Source organism: Papaver somniferum, chromosome 7 (assembly GCF_003573695.1).
Source record: "Papaver somniferum cultivar HN1 chromosome 7, ASM357369v1, whole genome shotgun sequence".
NCBI classification, from domain to species: domain Eukaryota; kingdom Viridiplantae; phylum Streptophyta; class Magnoliopsida; order Ranunculales; family Papaveraceae; genus Papaver; species Papaver somniferum.
In genome coordinates, this window is record NC_039364.1 from 220,829,938 (window position 1) to 220,843,916 (window position 13,979).

Consider the following 13,979-nt stretch of genomic DNA (forward strand, 5'->3'; position numbering starts at 1 on the left):
TCTGTACTTTATTTGGCTGCTTCCCATTACCCTTCTGAGTCAGACTCATAAGAAAGATAATATGGATAACACTTATCGACATTCAACTGTTTTATGAGAGGAATGTTCGTCTATATGAGAGTTTGTGAACTCAGACTCTTTTACAGAATCCATAAGAACAGTTTTTTTTAAACTGGTGTGACATTCATCAGAGATTTTACTCATGTCCATATAGTCAGATTGCTGCAAACACATACTTGTTATGTCTTAAACGTGTTTGCCTGCTATGATACCAATTGAAAATGCGTGGGCACCAAAATACACCACCTACTTTCTCTTAGGGAACCTGTATGGACAAACTCAAATTCAATTCCAAGAGTTCAACTTAATGAATATCAATCAAGAAAGAATATTCAGAGTTATGTCTCTTTCTCTAACAATCAGAACGTTTGTAGAGGCAAGTCCGTGAACCTGATTTCTGGGTGAGAGTATTTGGTGATTCCAAAGATCAATTTCCAAGTATCAATCAAGTCGTATCCAACAAACAAGGATGGATGTATCTACTTTGATTGATTAACGCATAACCTGTGATATTTTAATTATAAAGATAAACAATATAATGCGGAAAAAGAAATAACACAGACACCAGAAGTTTTGTTAACGTGGAAACCACAAATGCAGAAAAACCCCGGACGTAGTCCAGATTGATAACCAACTCCTTCAAAACTCTAGTATAACAACCTTCGCAATCATCTAACCTTTTTTCTCTTACTTCCAAATGCAGATGCACCTCATTCAGCTTCCAGTCACCAACATAGCAGCAACATTATCTGTTTCTCACTGCCTTCTTCTAATTTCTCTTAAAAGCATCATTAGTTCTAAGTCATACCACCAATTCTTCTCTTCTTCCGTGTACTCGAACTCCTACTCTTGTGAACTGAACACACCTACCTGAGAAAGCGGGGGTACAACAACCACACCCAATATTTCGATTAGCAATCTGTATGGACTAACTCCAATATACTTTCAAGAGAATCCACTAGACTCAATCTTAATAAAGTATATGAAAGAGTTATATCTTCTCGATTCAATTCTTACTCAAGCAAATAGAAATCTGCGAGTCTAATTAAATACAAGAGAAATCACTTGAACGGTACCAAAGACCAATGTTCAAGGATCGATCAATTTCAATCAACAACCAAAGGTCGGATTTCCCAATTGATTGATTCAAACGCACAACCTATGATATTTCAATTATAAAAGATAAAAAATATAATGCGGAAAAGAAATAACACAGACACCAGAAGTTTTGTCATGGGAGGAAACCGCAAATGCAGTGAAACCCCGGGACCTAGTCCAGATTGAACACACACTGTATTAAGCCGCTACAGACACTAGCCTACTACAAACTAACTAAGGTCTGGACTGTAGTTGAACCCCAATCAATCTCACACTGATCCAAGGTACAGTTATGCTCCTACGTCTCTGATCCCAGCAGGATACTACGCACTTGATTCCCTTAGATGATCTCACCCACAACTAAGAGTTGCTACGACCCAAAGTCGAAGACTTTAATAAACAAATCTGTATCACACAGAAAAGTCTACGGTAATAGATAAATCTGTCTCCCACAGAAATACCTACGAGTTTTGTTCCGTTTTTTTGATAAATCAAGGTGAACATAAACCAATTAATAACCCGGACTTATATTCCCGAAGAACATCCTAGTATTATCAATCACCTCACAATAATCTTAATCGACGCGACGAAAGAAGCTATTATGGAATCACAAACGATGAGACGAAGATGTTTGTGATTACTTTTATATCTTGCCTATCGGAGATATCAATCTCAAGCCAATCGTTACGATTGTACTCAATACGATAGAAACAGCAAGATCAGATCACACAACTACAAGAAAGTAGTATCGGTCTGGCTTCACAATCCCAATGAAGTTTTCAAGTCGTTAACCTACAGGGTCTCGGTAGAAACCTAAGGTTAAAGGAGAACCGACTCTAGCTTATACAACTAGTATCACACATGAGGTGTGGGGATTAGGTTTCCCAGTTGCTAGAATTCTCCTTTATATAGTCTTTCAAATCAGGGTTTGCAATCAATATTAGCTTAGTAACAAAGCATTCAATATTCACCGTTAAATGAAAACCTGATTAGATTCAAGCTAATATCTTTTAACCTTTAGATCGAAAACTTAGCTAGTTACACACAAATGAAATGCACGTTTTAGGTTTGTGTAACCGTACCCAAACATGTACATTCGTTGGTTCAACAGTAGTTAACCAAATGGTTAGCCATATGAGCACTTTCATATCAACCATATTATTCTTTACCATAACTAGTTCAAATGACTCAAATGAACTAGTTAGAGAGTTTTTCAATTGCTTTCATTTTATAGAAGTATACAAGAAACAATCGAAGCAAAAACGATTTGATTCACTCGAATCGATTCATGAACTTTATATCCACGGTTTGCAAACTTGCATTCCTTAGGTAATATAAGTATAAGTTCACGAATAATCGTTTTTAGAAAATAACCAACCTAAGTACGCGGACTAGTGATGAGTGCTAAAAAGTGCATATTTCTATATATTTTTCTTGGCATTTAACTCATCTTTTGTGCATTAATTCTACATTTTATCCCATATTCTGTATTTTCATTGTTTTCAAGAATAAATATTTTTATTAATTAATTTTTCATTTTTAGGTAATAAATAAAGTTTGGATGAATAGCGGAGCGAAAAGAGCAGAAAAGTAGTGAAAAGCCGGGAGGAATTACACAAGGAAGCCGCGAAGAATGTTGTGCACAAGACCAAAAGGCTAGAAGTGGGATTGAAGAGGAAGAATTGTTCTTAAAGAAGATATGGGCTTGGCATACCCAAGGCCCAAAACCCTCACCCAAACCCATTTCCAATATCCATACCCGTCTTCATATTCAGCCGTCGGATTGGATCATCGAAATCCAATGGTCGCTTCAGTAGAGTGCATCAAAATCCGAGGTTCTTGTCAAACACCGTAGTGCTTAATTTCCAAGCCTTCAGATTAGATTGCATTTGAATCCTACGGTCGCTCCTATGCATGTGCATCAAATATCGATACTTCCGCTAAACACTACAGCACCTAACCTCGATCTTCGCCGTTAACTTCGTTGTATCAAGACATCCGACGGTCGCTACCAGCCTCTTCAGGGGTAGCCATCCGATTCACCTACAGCTTCGCATCCCGTGACTCAGATTCCACAATATAGAACTTTGATACCCCGCCTCACACACTAGCAACCTATACCTATTAACCTAAAAACATCGACCATTCTTCTGTTCTCTTCTCTTTCTTCTTCTCCCTCTTTCTCCCCTACCCCGACAGTTGCAGAACCACCACCACTCCCTGCAACTGCCGCGCCACCACCTCTACCTGTCTCACATCATCCCTAAACTACCAACCCATCATCACCCCCTAACTATCTAGCCCCCTATTCCCTCAATCTCTCACGTTTCTTCCCTGAAACCCTAAGCGTGAGAGGTTGATGAAGTAGGTGACCTAGAGATGAAATTGAAGCATGAGAATTATGCAAGGGAAGCAGAAGAAGTATGGGTCGAAGATGGAATTGTCTCATCACAGTTGGTGAGGTAAAAATCCTAAACCCTAGTTCACAGTCAATTTGGGGAAAATCATAAAAACCCTGATTATTGTTGAGAAGAGTATAGAGAAGATAGAGTGGGTGAAATAGGGTAGGTAATTAAACCCAATTACTGTTTAATTTGGGAATTTGTGTGATTCTGGAAAACCCTAATTTTTGGGGAATTTGGGGATTGTCTGTAAGCTATAAATAGAGCTGGGTGTTGTGTGTTGCAAAACTTATGCCTGGATTAACCAGAGCATCAGTAGAATAGTTTAGTTTTGTTATTTCCATGAACTGTAGCTTTGAGGGTTTCAATCTTTTCAATTCCATGATTCTCAATTCAAATGCATTGTTAATTTTAGTTGTTCTGAACTCCAACATGTATTTAATTTGAGTGTGTGATTGTTACATTTTATATCAAGCTCCTGTTTATGTTTATCTTGATGCATGTTTTGTTTGAGCAATGGGAAGTAATCAGTGCTCTGGTATGCCTGTGATTGACTGTGCTGTCAAAAGACAGTCAATACTAGGGGCATATCAGTGAGAAAGCTGATTTTCCTCTCATTCTAATATATTGCATTGCTTTACTTTCTGTCACTAGAAAAGTAGAAACAACACCAGCTCCCTCCTTGTCCCTGTGGACTTCCCCTGCTTTTCATTATCTACTATCTGACCCAGTATACTTGCAGGTGTAAATATAACCATAGTTTTAGGTTTAATTCCTTAGCTATCAAGTTTTTGGCGCCGCTGCCGGGGACTCGGTAGCGGTGCTGTTGCTGTTTGCTCTTTATCTTTGCTCTTATTTTCTGCATTTTACTGCATACTTTTCATTGTCACTGCATATTTGCACTTTCATTGCATATCTTGCACATAACCTCATTCTTGCATCTTCATCTGTCACTCTTGCTGTCACTCTTACAAGTTATTTCCCTTTGCTCATTTGCTGCTCACTTGCTCTTCTAGCTTGCTGTGTAGTCTCTCCTGTACATATGCATTTTTAGCTCAATCTTCACTGTTGCCATTCTTTTGCGTTGCATTCCATTCCTGTAGCATAATTCATAACTGCATACCACTATATCTTAAACTTGAATTTTTAGTCTAGCTGCATACCATCGTCATCTTAAACTAATTCTGCATTTCATTCACTTTAGCATCTTGCTCTGTAGCCTTAGCCTTCATCTCTTCCTGTAACTTAGCTCTTGTAATGATAGCTATGCATTTTCATTTTCAGCAACTTCTTAAACTGCATGTTCTCAGCAACTTTATATTCTGCATTCTGTAAGCATTTTCTCCATCTGCAATTGCACAACTGCATTGCAGTTCTTCAACTTTGCTTACTTTGCCCATGTTCTTTGTGTATTGATCACACACATTTAAGTGTGCAGGTAACTGGTGCTGCTGTTGGTTGTTGCCTTGCTTGCCAGAGCTGCTGGTGGGCTGTAGGTACACTTTTCTTACCTAGCTGCTGGGCTAGAAGAACCTTGTTGTTGGGCTGTAAGCTGCAGAAGGAGAGGAAATTGAACCAAGCCCAACTGGGCCTTGAGTGTTGAAGCCAAAGCTTAGGATGATCCAAAGCCCAACTGGGCTTTTGCAACCAAACTGAACAGCTGGGCTGTGCTTCAAAGGTAAGCCTAAACCCATTAAGAGAACCCAACCTGTGGGCTTCCATTTTTAATCTGTGGGCATGTAATAATTATTTTAATTTTAATTTTATTTCTTTCTTTATTTGGGATTGTAATAATTTTAGTTTTATTTTCTTTTTTTTTTGTGGGTTTGTAATAATTAGTTTTATTTTTATTTCTTTCTTTATTTGGCTTGTAATTTAGTTGTTTGTTAGGCTTGTAGTTTCTTTTAAACTAAAATTTGGGCTTCAAAAAAAAAAAAATAAAAAATAAAAAATAAAAAAATTAAAAAAAATTTGCTCCTAATTTCGAAAACCAAATTTTTAAACCCATAAAAACCAAATGTTACCCATAAAAACCAAAGTTTTCCCAAAAATCCAAACCCATTAAAAACCAAATTTTGGGCTTTGCAACATAGTTACTTAGCTTTTGAGCCAAATCATGCCTGGATTAGCCAGTGTGTCCAGAACTGTGAGTTCTGTAAAAAATTCCATTTTATGCTCTGTTTTTATCCTTTGTTCTTCACTGTTTTGCTATCCATGTTTTTCCATGTTCTGTGTATTGTTCAGTTTCTCCATTTGATGTAATGTGCTGTTGCTATCCATGTTATGTTTCATGTCTCCTGTTATGTTATGTTTCTGTAATATTTGTATCATGTTCTGTACTGTTTCTGTTATGTATGTTCTGAATCCCAAATGCTAGGACTAGATGAAATTATGAACCAGCTGAGATAGTCTTCATCATGTGCAGCTCATGTTCAGTGTTGCTAAGCCCTTAGACTAGTTGTGCTTTAATCAGACAATTAGCACTTTGGTAATTATCTTAGCTGTGAGTAGAATATCCCTTAGGTTAATGGTGGATTCAACATCCTAGTGTTCTTTCATCACTCTTGTTTACTGTCTCCCTTCATTGTTGTTTTCTCAATAGTTCACTGTTAGTTCACTGTTATGTTTAGTGTTTAATGTTTAGTTCCTCAAATGTTAAGTTTGTTCACTGTTAGTGGTGGAAGTTTAGGTTAGAATTCATGTAAATTGAGCTGATTGAGAAATGGAGGAATTTAGTGTCCACTGTTGCTTGTGATTGATTGTGCTGTTAAAAGACAGTCAATGCAAGGAGTAAAACAGTTGGACAAGCTTCTTCTCGTTCCATTCCATTTATGTATGCCCTGGAACATAGGCAGGATAGAACCTCCACCTAGCTCCATTAGGGACAAGGATTTAACCAAAAACAGCCACTGCCTAGCATCTTTCCTGTTCTTCTTTGTTATCTATCTGTTTTTGTGGCTTCTTATCACTGTTTTTATAGCTGTTTTTATAACTGTTTTGTGCCCTGTTCTTCCTTTGCCTTTGGCCCTTGGCCATTACCTTTGATTTATCACTGCCATGCCATTGTAAATTTGCATCCTTTTGCCCTGTGTTGCTTCCATGTATATACCATTGTCACTTTTTCTTTGTACATGTCATTGTAAATGCCATCCTTGGCCCTGTGTGACTTAGTGCCCTGTCTGCCTAGAGCCTGCTTTACCTTGTCTGCCTGCACAGCTCCTGCTCTCCCTTTCCCTGCTGAGCACCTGCCCTTTGCACTGCTGCTGCTGCAACTGAGCTTGGCTCAGCTAAGACCAAAGTTTAGTTCATATCCAAGGCCCAGTTCACTACAAGCCCAAAGACTTCACAGTTAATCTCAAAGCCCAGCTCATTACTAGGTTACCTAGCCCAGTTCAGTCTTGGGTTAATCTAGAAGCCCATTGACACTCAAAGCCCAGTGCACTTCAAAGGCCAAGCCTAGTGCACTTCAAGACCAACTGAGCCCAAGCTCAGTTCACTTCATTGTCAAACAAGCCTATAATCCAAAGGTACCCAAAGCCCAAAAGGCTTCATAGTTAACCAACAACAATTTAGGAGCCCAAAATAGCTAGAAAACTCCAAAACACTCCCAGTATCTGTGGATCGACCCGTACTTGCACGAGCTACAACTGACGACCGTGCACTTGCGGTATTACTGTAGGCCCGTTTTTATTGCTCTTCATATTTTACACACATCTCCGGGCCCACCAAGTTTTTGAATCTCCAAATAGGCTTTATCCTTAAAGTCTAAAACCAAAATTTTGAAACCCATAACTGAAAATTGTGGGCCGTATTCTCTTTTTAATTGTGTAATTGCTTGATAAACATAACATGTCTGGATCTTGGTCTACAGTTGGGGAATACAACAAATCCCTTAGAGAACTTGCGTATGGACATACTCCACGTTATGAACCTCCCATAGACCATGATGTCAATAGTTATAGGAATTATTATGGACATTTTCAAAGTCCCGAGCCTCAATACATGAACCCTAATGACTATTCACACATGCATCATTCATCACAACGTGAAAATGAACATTTTGCTAGTGCCTCACTCACACAATCATCACTTATGGATCAATTAGAAGCTCGAGTCGCAGCTTTAGAAAAGCAAGCACATGAGGAATCTGCCACATCTAACTTTCCTAGGCAACCTGAAATCTATCCTTGTCCCGCATGTGATGGCTTAGACCACACTATTGCGAATTGCTATATTTTCCATGAATTTAGGAGGACTGGAGAAATTCCAAGGTTTGTAGAACCTACAGATTATTATGATGGTGGTTATTGGGACCATAATCAACCTTTTCAAGGTTGCGATCAACCATTTATAGACCCTAACGACCATGCACCCATGTATCAATCACCACAAGGGGAGGACGAACAATTTCACATGAGCCCTTGTATGCAATCTATAATGGAAAACATCAATCTCCTCAAACAAAACACTGCTAGTTTAGAAATGCATACATTGAATGATCATAGAAGCATTGTTATCCCTAATGAAATTAATTATCAAAATAGTGTTTTTAACCCTACTCATGATAGTCATATTGAACATGAACCTAATCTAGAGGTAAATGAGTGGAATAGAAACACTATAGTTTTTAGGGAAGGACACTCTTGTTTTGTTGAGGATGATAATAATTATGATGTTATATTAGAAGAACATGTCTATAATGATGATGTTATGGAACCTTTGGGTTAAAATACATTAGGCTTCTCTGCCCAGACCTTAATGAATGATATCTCTTCTAGTATTCCATATGATGTTTCCATTGAATTGCCGATGCATGAGGACAAATCTGTTGATGATGTTGATGATTCTGATTGTGAACTTTCTAATTTGATTGATGATTGTGAGCATGATGTGACATGTGTAGATGATTTAGGAGATTTTGATTTGATTGATAATGACGTGCCTATTCTCCTACATGAGTCATGTTAGGCCTCAAAGATATTATATTTAAATGCAAAATGTTCCCCGGCAACGGCGCCAAAAACTTGGTAGGCCTCGAGGAGGGTATATAAAAATGAAGCGTGATCAAAACGCGGGCCTACAGTAATACCGCAAGTGCACGGTCGTCAGTTGTAGCTCGTGCAAGTACGGGTCGATCCACAGAGACTGGGTGTGTTTTGTGTGTTTAGCTATTTTGGGTTCTAAATTTGCTAATGGGCTTTGAATACCAAAGGGTCTTGAATATCAATGGGCTTTGAATACCCTTTGGAACTGTTGGGCTTGGAATTGAACTTGGGTTCAATGGAGTGAACTGAGCCTTGGGCTCAGTTGGATGAGCCTTAGGTTAAGCTAGGCTTTCCTTGTTCTGAACCTATTTCTGGGCCTTTTGTTGTGAACCAAACCTTGGGATTTGTAGCTTATGACCTTGGCTTTGTAACTGTTCAGTGGACTGATGGGCTTTTAGAAAGTGAACTATTACAGTGGGCTTTAGTAATGACTCTGGGCTTCAGCAGTCTTTGACATGAACTGTGGTCTTAGCTGAGCCAAGCTCAGTTGCAACAGCAGCAGTGGCAGCTAGGGGTGAACAAGGCAGCACAGCAACAGCAACAAGAACAACATCCAACTAGAATGCAGTAACAAGAACAAGGAGAACAAGAATTGCTGCCTTGCACAGCAGCAGCACTGCAAAGAGGAAGGAAAGCAGCAGAACAAGCAATGCAGCAAAGAGGAAGGAAAGCAGCAGCACTGCAAGTGCACAGTGCAGTGCAGGGGAAGAAAACAGTGCAATGCACAAGGCAAAGATGGAAGCAGCAGCAGTACTGCAGGGAAGAGGCACAGCAGGAGAAAATAGCAAACAAAATAAACATGGAAGCAACACAGGGCAACACAGGGCAAAAGCAAAGAACAATGCAAGATGAACCAAGGCCTAAGCCAAGGGCAGGGATGATAGTGAAACTGAAATGGAGCAAAACTAAGGCATTCTTCCAGAGTGGGAAGAGAACTAGCTTGCTCATTGTCACTAGTGAGCACTAGTTTCTCCCCACTACTCAATCAACACAATGCACCCTAAGCATACAAAAATGGAATGGCAAGATAATCAGCTTGCTATGAGCACTGATTTCTTCCATTACTCAATCAATTCAGTGCTTCAAAGGCTTCTAGCCTAGCATTCCATCACTTCACATGTATCACAAAACAGATATATTAACATTACATGGAACTAAACATGGCACTAACATGAAGATTAAAACAGGAAATTCAAACATGCACATTAACAGGGGACAAACATTAACAGAAATGAAATTGAAGAAACTAAACATCATACAACATCCAACTGTTAACTGTGATAAAGAGCTGGAATTGAAACTGCAAGTGGAACATGAACATAAAACAAAGCATCAAATTGAACTAAAACATGACAGTTGAGGTCCTGGCTAGTCCAGGCCTCTTAAGCATGAAACTGGCTAACCCAGTATGCCTTTCTACACCACACCCATTCTCTATTTATAGTTACAAGCTTCAATTTCCCTAAATACCTAATTCCCCCAAAATTAGGGTTTGTTCTTCCCCAAATTACACAAAATAGAAATTAGGTTGTCTCAATTACCTAATCCATCGTGATAGTCGCAACCCATGATGCCAATTCTCTTTCTCTACCTATCCATAGCCATGTTGTCCTCGATTGATGACATGCAATCACTTTCACCAATTCCACACGTCACTGAGGTCGTGTGATGTTGATGAAGGGATTGAAAATCATCATGGATAGTTGGTGGTGAGAGTGGGCTGTGGTGGTTAGATAATTTGGTGGCGGTTAGGTGGTAGAGATGGCTGTTGCAGGGTGATGGTGATGATGGTGGTGCGGCAGGTGAAGAAGGTGGTTCTGCAGAGGGAGGTGAGGGAGGAGAGGTCGATATGGGTTAGGGTAGGGGCTGTTTGTTTGAGGTCTAGGGTGTTCGACACTTGAGTGTGAGGCGAGTTCATCGATTTTTGATGTTCAGCGAGACTAAGCCGTGAGATGTGGAGCTGGTAGGTAGATCGGACGGTGATGCGGAGGCAAGCGAGGAGCGACCGTCGGATGAAGTGATACAACGAAACGAACGGTTCTAGATTAGGTTAGGTGCTGTAGTGTAAGGCGGAGATATCAAACTTTGATGAACAACAAGGGAGCAACCGTTGGATTCAACTACCATCTAATCTGAAGGCTTGGAATTTCAGCGCTGTGGTGCTTGGCAGAGACTTCAGATTTTGATGCTCTATGAAGGAGCGACCGTCGGATGCTTCTGAGAACTGATCTGATGGCTGAGAACGGAGGCGTTTTTGTGTGTAGAAAATGAGGTTGTGCGCACCATTCTTCGCGGCTTCCTTGCGTGATTTCTTCCGGCTTTTCACTACTTCTCTGCTCTTTTTGCTCCGCAAGTCATCCAGACTTTATTTATTACCTAAAAATGCAAAATTAATTAATAAAAATATTTATTCTTGAAAACAATGAAAATACAGAATATGGGATAAAATGTAGAATTACTGCACCAAAGATGAGTTAAATGCCAACAAAAAGGGATAAATATATACAATATTTGGCACTCATCAAATACCCTCAAACCTGAATTTTACTTGTCCTCAAGTAAAACAAAACTAAGGAAATCCTAACTATACCACTGTCGCTGGTCTCTCGAATGCATTTAGCGTATGCACTAAGCCTTTTAAACCACTAAGTGTCCCTAGTGGACGAGTTGAAGTCTCGTGAAGGTTTACCAGAGGTGTGCCTACAAAACCTAAGGACAAAATATAAGCTCATATTCCATCAAATGTGACATGTGCAAAACAGTTTAAGCTCACAGCAAAATGGAGATGTCAATCTAGCTATCGAAGGCACAATCCTAGCACTGATAACAAAAAAAAGACATGTGATAAGAGTGTAAAGTGTATCTACACATGTGTAAAGAAAGATCTGAAGTTATGACTACTAATCACCAAGAGATAGTTTCTCAGGCTAAGAACTGAGGTCGAAATCTAGCTAGCTGTCCGGACTTTACGAGAATTGTGAATGAGTTGGAGGTATTTCACAATTACTCGCGTTGTACATCAATGGCATACACCCTCCTTGCTTATTACAAAGAAACAACAAAATGACTCTTTACATGACTCTTATTTACATTGACTACTCTCTTTTTATTTTTGGAACAAGAGATGATGGAATTGATAAATACTTGATTTTTTTTTTTTGTATTTTTCTGATATTTTTTTCTCCTTTTTTTTTTTTGCATAAGGAAACACTTTTGATACATATACAAAAGGAAACAAAAATTACATGACACTTTGCAAGAGGTAGCCCTTTTTGATGCACCCAGTTAAATTCGATGGTTGTCTTTCTTAATGTAACCTCCACCTTCTATCCCGACCAACCAAAGAACAAGCTAGTCAAGTTTCGTTCAGTATTCTAAAGTGATTGGCAATCGTAACTTCCTATCAAACACCTTGAAGATCGAGGCCATACATGTATTGGTAGATCGTGCGCGTGCAAATTTCTTATCACTATGTGAATTGTGCTAGAATCAGGGTGCCTAAATATCTAGACTAAGACTCCTAATAATTATACATATTTGCACAAGAGTCAACATTTCAAGGTAAATGAGCTTCATTTTTTATGATTTTTCATTTTTTTAATTTTTTTGAATTTTGATTTTTCAATTTTTTTGGAATTTTTCAATTTTTTCAAAAAGAAGAAGGAGTTCGTTTTCAATTATGGCAAATTATCATGGTATCTACTCTATACCCCCAAACCTAAACTAAACATTGTCCTCAATGTTTCAAAATATGGAAAGAATTAAAATGCAACATATGGAAAGGGACATGCTGAGTAGAGTAAAAGGAGAGAGAATACCCGATTTCGGCGAAAGCAGAATTAAAACTCCGTTATTCAAGGCAAAAATCCCATATTTCAGCTGAGATCATATTGGATTAGCAAAATATATACAAAAGGAACAAAGGGTTTTTAAGAAATTTTATCTACTGGATTATATACAAAAAATTCACCATACACTAACAATCTAAAGAGTTGAGGATCAACCCAGAAGAAAAAGTGTAAAGACATAGAAAGTTTCAAAACACTAAAATTGGACTGAAATGAGAGAAATTTTTTTTTTTTTTTTTTTTTTTTTAGAAAAAGAAAATAAAATTTGGTTTTTGAATTGGGAGCACGCCCACTGTTGTCCTCTAATGGAATGGAAGGCTGCAGCCCACGAAACACTAAGTTTTAATTTTGAAAGTTTAATTTGGCCCAGTTGGTTAAGGCCCGACGTTTGTTTTAAAACTTTGGTTTCGAGGTCCACTCTTGAGTGGAAACAAGCCCACAATCGGTTACAAGCTCAGCTAGGTTTAAACCCAGAGTCCAAAATACAAGTCCAATGAAAGAATTTAAACAAGCCCACAATTAAAAAAAAAAAAAAACCCACAATAAATTATTACAAACCCAACAGAAAATAGAGAAGCCCAAAATTGGCTTTAATATTACAAGCCCACAATTAAAAAATTGGAAGCCCACAATTCGGGTTCTCTTAAATGGGTTACCTTTTAAGCACAGCCCAGCTGCTCTGATATTGTTGCAAAAACCCAGTTGGGCTTTGGTTCTTTTCCTTGGTGGCGTCCCAGCAGAGGAAAAACTGGTTCAGAACAGCAGGTCCAACAGCAAATGAAGTGAAGCAGATGCAGATGCAAATGCTATGCAGTGAAATGCAAAAATAGCTAATAAAACTACTAGAAAAACACAGCACCAATCCCCGGCAACGGCGCCAAAAACTTGGCAGGCCTCAAATATTATTTAAATGCAAAATGTTCCCCGACAACGGCGCCAAAACTTGGTAGGCCTCGAGGAGGGTATATAAAAATGAAGCGTGATCAAAACGCGGGCCTACAGTAATACCGCAAGTGCACGGTCGTCAGTTGTAGCTCGTGCAAGTACGGGTCGATCCACAGAGACTGGGTGTGTTTTGTGTGTTTAGCTATTTTGGGTTCTAAATTTGCTAATGGGCTTTGAATACCAAAGGGTCTTGAATATCAATGGGCTTTGAATACCCTTTGGAACTGTTGGGCTTGGAATTGAACTTGGGTTCAATGGAGTGAACTGAGCCTTGGGCTCAGTTGGATGAGCCTTAGGTTAAGCTAGGCTTTCCTTGTTCTGAACCTATTTCTGGGCCTTTTGTTGTGAACCAAACCTTGGGCTTTGTAGCTTATGACCTGGGCTTTGTAACTGTTCAGTGGACTGATGGGCTTTTAGAAAGTAACTATTACAGTGGGCTTTAGTAATGACTCTGGGCTTCAGCAGTCTTTGAATGAACTGTGGTCTTAGCTGAGCCAAGCTCAGTTGCAACAGCAGCAGTGGCAGCTAGGGGTGAACAAGGCAGCACAGCAACAGCAACAAGAACACATCCAACTAGAATG